The sequence below is a fragment of the Lycium barbarum genome, chromosome 2 (genome assembly GCF_019175385.1).
Source record: "Lycium barbarum isolate Lr01 chromosome 2, ASM1917538v2, whole genome shotgun sequence".
Taxonomy (NCBI): domain Eukaryota; kingdom Viridiplantae; phylum Streptophyta; class Magnoliopsida; order Solanales; family Solanaceae; genus Lycium; species Lycium barbarum.
Genome location: NC_083338.1, coordinates 142,849,813 through 142,865,824, shown reverse-complemented (window position 1 = coordinate 142,865,824; position 16,012 = coordinate 142,849,813). Strand labels below are relative to the sequence as shown.

Genomic DNA, 16,012 nt, shown 5'->3' with positions numbered 1-16,012 from the left:
GAACCTGACCGTTACTGCATTGGTAAAGGCTTGTGTTTCTGCGACGTATACTGGAGGGACATATTGTGCATTAGGGGTGATAAAGTGTGCCCCGTGTATATGCTGGGTTGGATAAGTTTGGGCGATGGGAGTGTTTTGGACCGGAGGTGGTGTGTTATAATTGGTGTTTATAGGTGGTTGATTTGGTGGGTTTAGAGGAGTGGTCGTGGGTAGTGGATTAGTGTTGGTGGGTAAAGGAACATAGGGAGTGTGAACTAGCGATTGATTTGGTGGGTTGACGGGTGGTGGATTAGGAGTAGTGTAGGTAGTGTAGGTGGGTGGTTGATTTTGTGGAGGAGTATAGTTAGTGTAATTGGGTGGTTGATTTTGTGGAGGAGTATAGCTAGTGTAAGTGGGTGGTTGAATTTGTGGAAGAGTATAGACGGATGATGGATTTGGTGGATTTGCGGGGGTGATCGGAGGTAAGTTGTTGTTGGTAGGTGCATTGTTTTGGGGAGGAAAATGTTCAGGAATTGGGGATTCGAGTGATGGGAAACGAGGTGGGTCTGGTGCAGTATTTCTAGGTTCAGGAGGTGAATTTTGGAGTGTGATGGATAAATTGGTCAAGTCCCTAACCCGATTTAGTTCTCCACGGAGATTCTCAATTTCTTGAGTCAGGCGGGCGATATGTTCATCCCGTTGAATAGCAGTTCTATGTTCGGAAGTCTCGGGCGGGTCGCTAGAGACCACGATGTTTTCTACACCAGTTGGAATAGATGCGGCCGGATCAGACATAGTAATTTCGTTTCCTTGGACAACCCAACTACGTTCAGGTAACGATGACGTCTTTGACCTCGTGATGTAAGGATGGTCGGCCATCGAGTGTCAACACGAATCAACTCTCTGTTTGGGAATAAGATAAAATAAACATACAGTATAAACGATGTTAATTTCATGAACATATCTAGATAAAGTCATGGTCACGTAAAGTCGAGTAAGGCATGTAGCACATAATCCATCAAGTAGAGTCAAACAAGTTGTCAAACAAATGTAAACGATTATATTAAAACAAATAACGTGTCCTAATATGCATGTGACCTCTTTGTGCCAGAGGTGGGCCTAACGTTGTTTGAAGGGTAAAGTGTGCCATAATATGTCATCTCGTTGCTTTGATTAATTAAACAGATTCCGTTTCTCAAAAATAAAGTACAAAATAATGTAATATTTATTACATGTCAAATGAATACAGCATAAAGTGTTTCCTAATCTAAACAAAGTAAATACAATTTCTATGCCTAACTTCTAGCTCTATTTGTGATGCCCTTGATCATCGTGATTTGTTGTACTCCGATGCAAATGCATACCTGTCATAGAAACGTTAGTCATTCTCTCTTTCCTAAAGTTTAATTAATTAGAGCAAATAGTCAATATTTAGGCACAGTTATCCTTCAAACATGCATATAAAGTATGATTATTGTCACTTGGGGTTGTGAACCCACTCGGACGTTTGGGTAAAGTCATCTAATGGGCTTAATACACCAAGGATATTAAACCTCCTAGGTCATGAAATGTATGCTCTTAATAACGTGTGTTGGTTTAGCTCTATCTTAGGCTGACTAAGAGTTGGCTTCTTATGACACAAGGTTCCCTCAAGCGGACAACTTAGGAGTGGAAGGTCCGTGGCCGTCGACTGCACCGCTGATCGACTAAATCCACAAGATCAATCCAACTAAAGGGGTAATTTAGTAGTGAACGGGCGCGAACCGCGAAACCGTTTTAAGTGTGTGAATATGTGTGAGTTTTTCAGAAGTGGAGGAAATATGAACGGAATGACAGTTTATCAAAGCAGTAACACATAAACAGTTTATATCAGACAAACAGTTTATATCAAACAAAACAATTAATAGCATATAAAAACAGTTAACAAGTAATAAAAATAAACACACAACCTATTTAAACTAAGTCTGTTATGGTTAGAACCTAGGTACATCCCCAGTGGAGTCGCCAAGCTGTCATACCCCATTTTAACCGGGTTGATTTAGAAGTACGACATATTGGAGATTCCTGTTTTTAGTTATTTTAAGGAGTCGCCACCTAATTATTTATGGTGAATTAGGACACCTAAAGTTTATTAATGTTATTTTCTAAAGTTAGTTCTGTTTAAGGTCTGCGAAACTTAAGATTCTAGGTAAGAGTTCAATTAGTCTAAAGGGAAGGTATTAGGCACCCTTTAAGACCCATTAACAATGGTTGACCGACCGGACTTATGATTAGTTAGGCTAAGTGTAAATAGTATTATAGGATAGAAAATAGCTTTGTAAATATGGCTAAAGTTGTAAATAGCCATGTAAGAATGCTATTTAAAATAGGACTTGTAAAAAATAATAATTTGTATAAAAGAGTACTTCTAATGCTATTTTGAAAACACGACTTATAAACGTTGTACAATAGTATTGTTTAAAATAATACTTGTGGAAAACATAATATTTTGCGTAAAAGAAGATTCTAAATGTTTAAATGAGACTTAAAAGATATTGCTAAAGCCTTAAATGAAAATATAGTAATGTTATTCAAAAATAGGATTTGTAGAAGGTAATAAATTTATATAAAAGAATATTTCCGATGCCATTAAAAAAAAGTATTGTAGAGGAGATTCGACAAACGCGAATTTGAAGATGATATTGCATGAATAGTGTGATATAAAAAATCTAGACTTATATTTTCTTTTATTTTTGTAAAATGGGATGTAAAACAAAGGAGTGAATTTCTTTCTCTTTTTATTAATTCTTACTTAACCATATTCAACTAAAGAAAATGTGTAATTGAATAGATCGTGAAAACGCTTATAAAGTCTAATCAGATTCTTATTTTGTATGTTAGTGACGTTTTGGAATTATGAGATAGTAAGAATGAAAAATGATTTCTTTAACCCAAAAGTATGTAGTCATATTATTTGTAAATCAATTACTCAAATAAATGTTATAGATACTATAAATAGTTTGAAACATAAATAGAAGTGAATATAGTTTGTGTAATTAGCTACCCTTTACTAAACTAAAACCCTTAAGGTCATTAAAGTTTACCCAAATTGACAAATAAAATGTTAATCATACAATACACATTAAATGCACACACAAAAAAAAAATAGAGGGGTAGATATGATGTAAATGGGCTCAGCCCATTTTGGACCGCTGTGATCTGTTTGCAGTTGGGCTTCGGCCCAGCAACAATTTATATATGTTGTTGCTGTTATCACGCTTATTGGGCTTCGGCCCAGATTTCATTTTCTCTGTTTGGCTGCGGATTGGCTGCAACTATATGGGGCTGACTCGAGAGGAGTTGTGTTGGGCCTTTGGCCCAACGCCAAAATGCGGGAGAAGATGACGAGTCGCTTGGACTCGTATGCGAGATATCATGCATAAAAAAAACAAAAAGAAAAGGATTAGTACATGATCGACGAATAAAACTAAACATACCTAATGTAAACTTGAGAAGGAAAATGCACAAATGACCTTACAAACTGCATAGTTAGCCTATTATGAAGTAAGGGAATTCAAATAGCAACCAATTTGTTCACAGAATCTTAAACAAAGAAAACAACTCAAGGGATGGGCCTCCACAGCCTTAAAATTTGCAAAGAGGAACAAGGAAAGAAAGAAAAAAAAAAGACAAGGCCATTTCTTCCAGTTTTCAGAGATAAAGAGTCAAGCGATAAAGAATCCCAACTAAATACTCAACAGTTTAAGACAAGATGATGATATACTCGACTAATGCAAGTATGCATAGCATATACAGTCTCAGTTGAACAACATCGCAGAATAAAAAAAAGATCCATTTAACATGTAAAATCATACACCTCATTTCCAGGTAAAACTAAGTTGATAATCTAGAAGAGACTACTCATTTTTGGAAGGCATGGAAATGAAAAAAAACAAAGCTGAAGGCTGCCTGATAGTAGGATTATATCAAACAAGTCTACCACTGCACAACTAGACACGACCAGGTATAGAGATCAATCAAAGCAGTGGCACAACAGCGCAATTTTAACGAAGGATGAAGGCAAGAGTAATTAAAATAAACAAACAACAAACCTCAATAGAGGAACAACCACTATTTAACAGAACACTATTTTTTCAGAAGCAAGAAAATGATAGCATGGTGATCAATCACATAGGTATCAGTAACTAGATTCGAAGAAATCCAATATGTTAAGTTCAGAAATTGGACAGCCTTAGAGTCATGGCCTACTAATCCACAGAGAAATCAGAACTTGTATGCAAATGATGAGAAGCAAGGAAAGACACAATGGGTTAAAGCCATTTATTCCAGCACAACGGAACAATGAATTTTGACACAGATTTCCCATTCACAAACTTCTGACTTCAACTTAAAAGAGTAAAACATCATTCGTGTTCCATTTAATGGGCCTTCGTAGTTCCAAACAGATGTGACCAAACTATGAACGCTACTGCTATACGCCACAACTCTTAAATTAGTATCTAAAAGCAGCCTCAAACTGAACGTTCCTTTGTAATGACTTCAGTTCCATACGGACAACAGACGAGACTAATTAATTCGACACCCATTCACACAAAACAGCTGCATTCAACAAGGATATTCATGTTTGCAAATGGACATATTTAACGACATAGAGATGAAAACAGAATATGGTAACAAAAATCCATACTTCGCATACATGTTGCAAGCTGAAACGACATTAAATATCTAAATTCGTAAAACTCAACCTTGCTTGATTAATTCCAAATTCCTAATAAACAAGACAAAACTCGAATGATACCCACGATATTCAGAATATAGAAACCAATAACGAGCAATCCAATGAAGCAAATAATTAAAGTTCAGATCCAACTTAATATCATTATGCCGCACAAGCTAATAATTCAGAGTCCCTATAACTGATATACACGATATATACTCCAATGTACAAATTCTTATAGCTCAAACGCATGTAGGAACTGTATACATCTAGTATATTTTGGGTATATCTCCCATACTCTCAAATAGAAAATCAACACTTACACAAATAAGACATGCTTCAACATTACTATTACCAGCAAACATCTTTGGCTATACTAACATACCCGAGTGCCGCAATCATTGAGAATACGCTATATTAACTAATACTAAGTTCGACTAAACTAAATCACTGCCAACCCAGCTGTCAACTAACACATGATCATAAATTAAAACTCAACACGCAGAATACTAAAAATTAAAGAAAAGGGAAAGGTTTACTGACCTTTTGTAGGTGCAGTGAACGGGGTATGAATCTCGGATCTCTACTCGAACTCGAACGAACCCGATTAAAGTAACTGTGTTTTTGTAAGGAAAATTTGTAGATTCCAGATCTTTTGTCCAAGTTTCTTAGGTTTCTTGCTCAACAAAAATCCCTATTTTTCTAAAACGATGCTCAGTTCCCTCCCCAAAAACTGAAAATCCTCTCCCCTTCTGGATTAACTCCCGTTTTATTTATAAGGTTTCATTTGTATTAAAGTAAAAGGAGGAGTGTATGAGAGAGACGAAGCGAGGAATAAGCGTGGGGGACAAGGGGAAGTGGAGAGACAGACGTGGTGGGGAACAGAAGTGAGTGGAGGGATGATGAAGGAGGCAGAAGAAGAAGAAGAAGAAGAAGAGAAAAAGAAGAAGACGATGAAGGAGGTGGAAGAAAGAAGAAGAGGGGAAAGGGAGAGATGAGCGCAAAAGAAGGAAAAAGAAAAAGAAGTGCAAAGATGTTTAATTATTCCTCTTTCTTTTTCATTCCTTCTTATTCCAAGTTCACCGCACCAATTCCTCTTATCTCTCTCTTTACTTTCCTTCTTTTTTTTTTCTTTTTCTTTTTTGGGTAAATAACATTATCAGGAATTTGTCCTTTGTAAAATAATATTTTGACAAAATAAAAATTATAACACGTCGTTTTAAAATACGAGCTTCAAAATGAGTCCAATATTGATATACTTTCGAGCAATTGCTTATGAGATGAAAATTGTTGATTCTTCCTCCTCTATTTAATTATTCTTGGGTTTCTAATTTAATAACTAGTACAATATATACTATGTGAAGACAATTAATAATTAATATGTAGAAAATAAGGATTTAACAAAGTGTTGTCTTGTAATTAATTTAACGATTCTAAACCCGAAAAAAATGAAACGATGACGAATATTTAAAAATTGGTGATAAAGTAATGCTCGTGATGTTGATGGTAAAGTAGTGAAAATTAGTAATAGTGAAAATAAAGTGTTCAGCTCGTCAATAAATTTAGAAGCCCGAGTAAATAAATTGAAATAAATGAGGGACAAAATTGGGTGTCAACACACAGTAGGATGAATCTTCACAGAATCTGGAAATAGGAGAGTATAGGCTACAGGACCCACCCTTTTGATGACTTGTAATGGACCATAGTACTTGGCAGATAGCTTGTGGAAAGACTGATTTGTAACATTCCTCTACCTGTAAGGTTGAATTTTGAAATACACCCAATCACCAACCTCAAAACTTCTGTCACTTCTATGAGCATCAGCCTGTTGTTTCATCCTCAACTAAGCTCTTAACAAATGGTGTTTGATTAATTGTAACTTCAATTCCCTGTTGAGTAGTGTGTGATCCACTTCTGCAGAAGCAGACTCCCCTGGTAAGTATGGCAAGTGTAAGGGAGGTGGTCTGCCATATAGAGCCTCATAAGGTGTAGTGTGAATGGCTGGGTAATGTGATGTGTTATACCAATACTCAGCCATAGCTAGACAAGAGAACCAATCAGTAGCATCTTCATTACAAAAACACCTCAAATAAGTCTCAAGACATCTGTTCAGCACCTCAGTCTGACCATCAGACTGAGGATGATATGCAGAAGAAGTGTTTAGTTGAACTCCTTGTAAACTGAACAATTTTGCCAAAAAGAGCTCAAAAATACAGCATCTCTGTCACTAGTTATGGTATCAGAGAATCCATGCAACCTTACAATAACATCCATGAATTCCTTGGCTATAGATTGAGCAGTGTAAGGATGTTTCAATGGAATGAAATGTCCATACTTACTCAATCTATCAACTACCACCAAAATGACTTCAAAGCCTTTGGACTTAGGCAAACCATCAACAAAATCCATGCTTATTTGTGACCAAACAACATCTGGTATTGGCAAGGGTTGTAGCAGCCCAGGGTAAGCTGCCAAATCAAACTTGTTCTTCTGACAAATGTCACACTTCAACACAAAGTCCTCGACATCATATCTGATGCCTTTCCAGTAAAAAAAGGTCAATAATCTCTTCAGAGTTGCTTCAATGCCAGAATGCCCACCTTGAGGAGATGAATGCCAAAGAGTAATGATCTCCTTTCTTAAGCCTAAATTTCTTCCCACCACCAGTTTTCCTTTCCTCCTGAGTTGTTGGTGTTGCCAAGTGTACTGTTTATGAGAACCAGCCTGTGTTTGCAATTGGTGAATCAAGGATTTTAACTCAGTATCTGCGTGCCAACTATCAGATATAGCCTGCAACAGATCAGTATTATTGGCAGAAAGAACCAATGACATCAATTCAGCACCAGTTACTCTGGAAAGTGCATCAGCAACCTTATTTTCCACCCCTTGCTTGTACTCAATTGTATAGTCAAATGGCATCAGCTTAGTAAGCCAAGACAATTGAGAGTTTGTGTGTAACTTATGTTCCATTAAAAACTTCAAAGCCTTTTGGTCAGTTCTGATAATGAACTTTTGACCAAGCAAATACTGAGACCATTTAGTCACAGCTTGGACAATAGCCAATAATTCCCTGTCATAGACAGACATAGCAGCATGTCTTGGTGATAAGGCCTTGCTGATAAATGCAATAGGATGACCTTCCTGCATCAAAACAGCTCCTATCCCATAGCCACTTGCATCAGTTTCCACAATGAAAGTCTTGTTTGCATCTGGTAATGATAGAACAGGAGCTTGAGTAAGCATCACCTTCAATGTCTTAAATGCAACGGTTGCAGCATCTGCCCATTTGAATTTATCCTTCTTTAACAAGTCAGTTAATGGCTTGCTAATGACTCCAAATCCTTGTATGAATCTTCTGTAATAACCAGCTAACCCCAGAAAACCTCTTAACTATTTGATGGTAGTAGGAAGTGGCCATTTTCTAACTGCTTCAATCTTTTGAGGGTCAGTGGATACTCCTTCTTGAGTGATGAAGTGACCCAAATATTCTATCCTTTGTACTCCAAAGAAACACTTACTTTCTTTTGCAAAAAGTTGATGTTTCTGCATTTCTCCAAATACAGCCTTAAGATGGACTAAGTGATCATCCATTGACTGACTATATATCAATATATCATCAAAGAACACTAATACAAATTTCCTGAGAAAATTGTGGAAAACAGTATTCATGAGGCCTTGAAATATGGCAGGGGCATTTGAAAGGCCAAAGGGCATGACCAAGTATTCAAAATGTCCTGAATGAGTTCTAAAAGTTGTTTTTGGTACATCTTCTACTTCCATTCTTAATTGATGGTAACCTGATCTAAGATCAATCTTAGAAAATATTTTTGAACCTCCCAACTCATCAAGTAAGTCTTCAACAATAGGGATAGGAAATTTGCTCTTTACTGTGAACTTATTGAGGTCTCTATAATCTACACACATTCTCCAAGACCCATCCTTTTTTCTTACTAACACAACTGGGGAAGCAAAGGGACTGCAACTGGGCTGGATAATTCTCTGATCCAACATCTGCTGAACCATTTCTTCAATGATGTCTTTCTTAACAGAAGGATATCTATATGGTCTCTTATTGACAGGTTCAGTACCACTTTTCAACACAATTCTGTGGTCAAAAACACCTCTAAATGGGGGTAGTTATTTTGGTTCTTCAAACAGTTGTTTAAACTCATGTACTAAGTCTAATAATCTAGTATCAGTAGTTGGATCAGTTGTAGACTCTAAGGCATACCATTGAAATTCAGTGTTCATAGATGGGACAACTTGTATCATGCATAACTCAGATTGATTACCAGATATTTTGGCTATTTTTCCAGCTCCAGGAGAAGTGATTTGGTTTCCAGATCCTCTAAGACAGTGCTTCTTCCCTTCATACTAAAACTCCATAGTAAGGTTCTTAAAGTTCATCTTGATATATCCTAATGTCAATAGCCATTGGACCCCCAATACTATACTGCAAGAGCCTAAAGGTAAGAGTAAGAATTCAGCTGAGAATTCCACTCCTTGCAGCAACCAAGAAATAGTGCACATCTGATCCACCTTCATTGCATTACCATTAGCTGCAAACACCACATTTGGTAGAGTAGGTTTGATTTGACACCCTAGCTTCATAACTACATTAGGGTCAATGAAATTATGAGAACTTCCAGTATCAATCAAAATGTGGTGTGGTTTTTTTGAATGATAACTAGTTACCCTCATAGTCCTATATCCCAATGTTCCATTCAAAGCATGAGTTGAAATCTCCATTTGCTCCAATGTGTGTGGTAATTGTAATTGTTGTTCCTCTAAATCCATTACCTCATCTTCACTTGGTTCTTCCACTATTGGTACCACTTCTTCCAATTCTAGTAGATACAGCTGCTTCAAATTCTTACATTTATGACCAGGAACATATTTTTCATCACAAAAATAATAGAGTCCTTTGGCCCTTTTGTCATTCATCTCTTCCACACTTAGAGTTCTTCTATTAACCCTTTTATATGGCATTGTATTTCCATAAGTTGGAGTTGGTAATAATGGGGGTTTGGATTGAAACTTCTGATCTCCATAACTTTTTGTGTTAGTTTGAGTCTGAACTCCAGTGCCACCTCCTTGACTTATGGCTGCAAGATAAGCTTCTTGCATCCTTGCTGCCTTGTAAGCCTGAGACAAGGTCTGTGGTCCCTGCATCTTTACAGCCATGTTAAGTTCACGTTTCAACCCTCTAAGGAAACAACTGATAGCATTTTCTTGAGATAAATTGACCCTTGTCAAGTTTTTCTCAAAAACAGCCTGATAATCCTTCACATTTCCAATTTGTTTAACCTTCTTAATCTCTTCCATTGGATCATCATAATCTATCCCAAATCTTTCTACCAAAGCCATTACATACTCGGTCCATGTTGGAGGTTGTAAGTACTGTCTATACTTCATGTAAGAAATGTGCCACTGCATTGATGCAATTTTCACTTTATCTTCCCTAGGGATATTATCCATGTGGAAAAATTGTTCAATTCTGAACAACCAAGATCTAAGATCCTCCCCAGAAAATCTCAGAAACTCCAATTTTAACCACCTTGAAAATTGAGAACTGTGGTTTGTGTAGCTGCTAACACTCCTTTCTCTTTGGAATCTTTCCTCAAACTGTCTAGTAGTTCCTTCAAATTTCCTTCCACCTTTAGCTTGCCTCGAGGTTCCTTCAAACTACCTTACCCCTTCTGGAATTTCCTCTCTTGCCATAGGAGATTTATCCCTCAAATTGACCACTAGATTTGTCAATTTCTCCTTCATCTCTAGCACTACCTGATCAAGTTTCTTTAGTGTTGAAACTTCACTAGCTAAGGTGCTCATTTCTGCTCTTCTGCATCATCTCACAAAGTTCACCCACTTCACTGTTAGAGTTCTCAGTTGCACGAGTTGATTTTGTCATTTTGATCCAAGGATTCGAAAGCTCTGATACCAATGTTACTCAAATACAAAATTCAACAAGAATTCTAGGTTTGAGTACTCGAATTTGACAGTTCAATGTAACCAGAAGAATGGGAATAGAATAGAAGAGAGAATAAAAGTTTAGATAGAGAATTTATGAATCTGTATATTGATGATTGGAATCCTTCAATTACAATGCTTTATAGTTGTTGAATACCATGAAAATATCTACTAACTACTTGACTAATTACAACTAATTGACAGCTAATGAATCAGCTACTGAACTAACTTGAAACTGCTTAACTAACTTCTTCTAACCAACTGCTGACATGGCCAACTAACTTTTAAATGCTAACTGATTCCTGGACTTCACTTCTAACTGCTATAATTCTGTTATCATACCGCCACTTGCAACAAGTTGACACTCAGGTCTGACATTTGTTTATGTGTTTTCTTTTTCTTTATCTTTCCACTATGAAGTGGGAAAAGAGATACGAGAGAGGGCGCTATTATCTGAAAAGGGAAAAACTACACATCAAAACCTCTAAAATCATTATTCGAATTTACATTTTCTAAGTAAACTACCAAATTTAGCTGTATGTCTCACAAATGCAAAAACAAATCAAGTTAAGGTAAAGGGCTGCTAAAATTCTGATAACAACTCTGTAAAATTATCTAGATATATACTTCCACTAAAAACTAGAGTTACAATGCGCGGAATTTCGATTACTGATATTGATTTTATGATTCCCAATAACACCATAAAATTTGTTATAGCTAATAGTTTGTAAAACAAATTTATAACTTCAGAATTTTTGTGATATAAGAAACATTTTTAACAATCGTGGTGTCTGGTCAAACTTCTGACTTCTGTACTTTACCAATTCAAGTGCACACATGTCAAAATAGTTATCTTGTCAAACTCTATCGGGGATCTAACACTGTGATTGTGACTTCATTTTTTGAACTAGCTTTGTGTGATCCTTGTTGCTTTATCAAATACATTTTATTCTGTGAAAAATCCTGGTTCTTTAGCCTTTGGCAGTAGGCTCTCATTAGAAGAAATTGCACGGTTTGCCCCTCAAATGGACTGATCTTTAATTTTTGTCCTTCAAATGAGTTGAACTTCAATTCTTCAGAGGGGCAAAAATGATTTTTTTTTCTAAATCTAAAAAAAAAAATAGACCAAAAGCTTAGTGGAAAATAAAGACAATCAATTTAGAATTGCACAACAAATTTGACCCTTTTTCATTTTTAGCTTTCCTACTTTCCTTTATTTCGCTATCTGGTTTACTTCATCTTCTAGCAAGCTACACGAAGGTTTAAAGCCACAAATTAGAAGAACCTTTACTTTGAGATTTTTCAGTCCATCTCCATTTCCACTCTAGCACTACATATTTTTAGTATAGTCCTTTGCTGCTACTTTGATGATTTTAATATCTGCGGATAATTGGTGGGAGTGGTACTGCAATGGAGTCATGATTCTACATTATCTGCCTAATGATTTTAGTTAATTTTTCATTCCCTTATAGAAATTATTACCCCCTCTATCCCAACTTATGTAATACTTTTCGTTTTTTCGAGAGTCTAGTAAGAAATTTTTTGACCAGCTTACCAATTAATGATTGTCATAGAAAGTTACTTGTAATCATCTTATAAGTCGTCTGATTATATAAACATATGTTAATCATCTTATGTTACCACATTTTCATGAGGAGCTATTCTTTTCATTTTGTTAATCCCCATATATTTCTACATTATTTACCATAAAAATTATTTATTCTAAATTAGTATTTGGAACATTGCAATGGGAGATCCATTCGTTTCGACAGCAAACTTGACCTTACTTTCGTCCCTAAATTGAATATCTAAATATTATGTTACTATTGTTCACAGAAAAAGTTACATTTAAGTGGGAAATGATAGAGGGACAGACCGTTGTCACTGAGTCTCGAACTGTGCTCCACTGATTCGTAGGGATTTCTTGATTATCAAAAGTATATTATGTTATTATTCTCCTTAAGGCAATAAATTTAATATAAGCATGTTATAAAAAAAAAATTAACGATGCTAATTAGTATAAGATAAAACATAAGAACTGGCCTAAAATTTTAGTCGATTGTGTCAGTCTGGATTGCAAATCATTCCATTTCATCAAAATACTAAATTATTGAAGTTCTTGATGCAAATAGGATGCTATTCTCTTAAAAGAATTAGAAAAACTGAAAATTAAAAACCTTTGAAATTATTATTGGAATTTGGAACTCAAGTGACTACTCCAATTGTTAGCAATCAGCAGCATGAAGTGTGTGGTGTTACACCTCTAGCTATGCAAATTTTCACAACCAATACCACATCTCTTGGGCATATGGGACAACAAGCAGCATCACCTGCAGCTTATGATATGACATGTCCGATGGGGATGATGAGGATGCTATGCTAGACATATGCTTTGATAAGGTGGCTAAGGATGGAGATCTCTCAACTAGGCAACAAAGAAGTGGAAGCAACAAAAGCAAAAAGAAGACAGATGGAAGAAAACATAGCTAGGATGGTAAGATGACTGAGGAATTTGTTCTAAGGCACCTACCGATGCGACTGGCAAAGAAGAATCATCTGACAGTGTCATCAACTTTAAAAAGATCCAATCAATCCAAGAAGTGATGAAGTATCAAGTATTGTTGGACAAATCTGAAGAAGAAGACCAGAGGAAAATACTTCAGGTTACCTTAGACGGGCAAGCAATCTTTTTTAGTTCATACGTATATAACATGAAGTTTGAGCTTTATTCACGACTTTTATATTTTTACATTACTTAAGCATCTTCATTTGTGATATCATCATGGAGTGTATTATAAACTTTTTGATGATTATAAAATCCCTAGTTTTCTCTAGCTCTGATTTTCTTCATGCTTGTTAATTAGTAGGATAAAATCCCTAGTTTTCTCTAGCTCCGATTTTCTTCATGCTTGTTAATTAGTAGAGGTTCGTTACCTCATTAGGATTAGTAAGGTAAAGCCTAGCTCCTTATCACGCCCCGAACCATGGCCTGGGCGTAACACGGCACTCGGGCCTTGCTTGTATGTGTCCGAGCGAACTTCATGGCTTGCTTGTCAACATGGCATCAAAAACAATATACTCTATATGATGCAATTTAAATGAATCATGAAAATGTCATTTGCGGAATAAAGTCTTGAAATTATCTCATAGCATGAAAAATCACGAAAACGTAATAGTCTGCAAGCATGAAAACATAACTGACTCTGTGAACTAACATCTGTCTATGAAACCTCTAAAACATGTCTGAATGCCAACTACCAGGACATGGCCCTGGACTACCATAACTGAATACTAATGCAAACTCCATGTTGAACCCCGAAAGGAGTGGGGCTCACCAATAAGCTAATAACTGAGGTGATCCTACTGCGTAGGTGTATGCTCCTGAAAATCGGTATCTGCACCGTGAAGTGCAGGCCTCGGGCAAAAGGGACGTTAGTACATGGTGAATAGTACTAGTATGTAAAACCTGCTGAAATAAAGAACATGACACAACATAGGTATAGGACATGAACTGAAACTGAATGTAACTTGAACATGAGCATGAAACGTGAGTAAAGTCTGAAAACAGTAAATCAATGGAAATACATGTATATAAAACTGCTTGTAACGTGAGGAATGCTATAGTATAACAGACAACATGATATGGTACTTGCGTCCTACCAGCAGAACACTCACACCTTGCCAGAGATATGAGATTTAAGTAATAATAAGCATGTAAGGATCCAAACTGCATAATGAAGGTGTTGCCTCCTTGCTGACAACCCTTATCCTACAGTGGCTACGTAGTTTCAAGTTATCTGAGCCTTCTCGGTTAACTAAGCAAATCCCAAAAACGTGAACATGATATAGTTGGCTAAGAAGCCCATGATTTTCATGAAATAACTTGTAAATAACTTGTAATCATGATTTCACGAAATAACTTGTAACATGGTTTCATGAAATATCTTGTAATATGGTTTCATAAGATAACTTGTCATAGTCTTGCAAACATGTTCTTGATTCATGAGTAATAACAATAGTTCATATGTATATATATATATATATATATGCTTGTAACTTGCTAGATAAAATCATAAAGTTTTATATAAACATATTGAGAACACATGAGGAAAAATTCATGATTCATGGATTAAGCTAGGGTTCCTAATAACCGTAATGGAAGATTAGGAATACAATAACGAATGTAGATACAAAATTCATGTACATAAATACGAGCTACCAATATGTTGGGTTTAATGCCCTAGGATTTGAACTTCATGGATATCAAGAAACGGAGCATGGGGAAGAACGTAGAGATTCCCACATATGGATAGAAGTTCTACATACCTTAATTGCTCCAAAACTTAAATTAAAGACTTGAGTTTTGGAGAAGATTTCCTAAATCTTGATTCTTGAACCTTGAGATAGGTTTTCTTGAAAATCCTAGATTAGGAACAATGATTTCTTGATTAGATTATTAGAGTATATGTTAGAATTGAGTTGGAATAATTAGAGTAGGCTTACCTTGGTGCTCTTGATGATGGAAGAGGGTAGGAGGTCGTTCTAGGGCTTGAAGGAATGAAAAATAATGATTTGAACTGATATGGATGAATATACACTGTTCTGGAAAAAATAAATTTTACGCTCAGTTAAATACTGGCCGTATTTTGAAATACGGGTTGTATTCCGTATGGACTGCACTATGTCTCTTCAGTAAAATGGTCATAACTTTTTGCACAGATGTCTGTTTGACCCGATAATATACCGTTGGAAAGGTATTTCAAAGCTCTATAAATTTCATCAAGGAAGATTTCCCAAATTTCAATTACGTTTTGAAATACGGGTCGTATTTTGAAATACGGTCCGTATTTAACGATGTAACCTCTAAGTGTCAAATTTTAGAATGCTCATAAATCTTTGGTACCAGTTTACGACTTGAAATACGGGCCGTATACTGAAATACGGTCATTGTTCATGGGCGTAAACCACCATCTTACAACTGAAGAGGAAATTTCAAATTCCCACATTCTTTATATGGTTTTCTAAGTCTAGGATCATGGTCAAAGCTTAGGTTAAAGGTACGGAGTGTTACACCCCCTTTCCTTGTACTCTTCTCTTTGAGGTTCGCTTTTATTTATTAATTAAAAAAAGAGTTAAAAGAAAATTACATTTTCTAACTAAGATACTAAATTCAGTTGTAGGTCTCCCAAATGTTAAAAAACAAATCACTCGCAAGGGTGGCTCATTTGGTGAGCATGGGGTTTCCATAATAGAGATCTCAGGTTCGAAACCCCCTGCCTACGACAGTATGAGATTTGCCTTCTGGGTCGAGCTCGTCACATGGGGCTTGCCTAGTGTGAGTTATCT

General features: G+C 36.1%; 1 long non-coding RNA gene across 1 annotated transcript; it reads right to left on the bottom strand.

Annotated features, from left to right (window-relative positions):
* Positions 1 to 1,181: 1,181 nt before the first annotated feature.
* Positions 1,182 to 6,462, bottom strand: LOC132627732 (uncharacterized). The gene is made up of 2 exons (XR_009577968.1): positions 5,240 to 6,462; positions 1,182 to 1,343 (listed from the first exon to the last, which is right to left on the bottom strand). It is a non-coding gene; the product is annotated as an uncharacterized LOC132627732 (long non-coding RNA).
* Between the last annotated feature and the right edge of the window lie 9,550 nt (positions 6,463 to 16,012).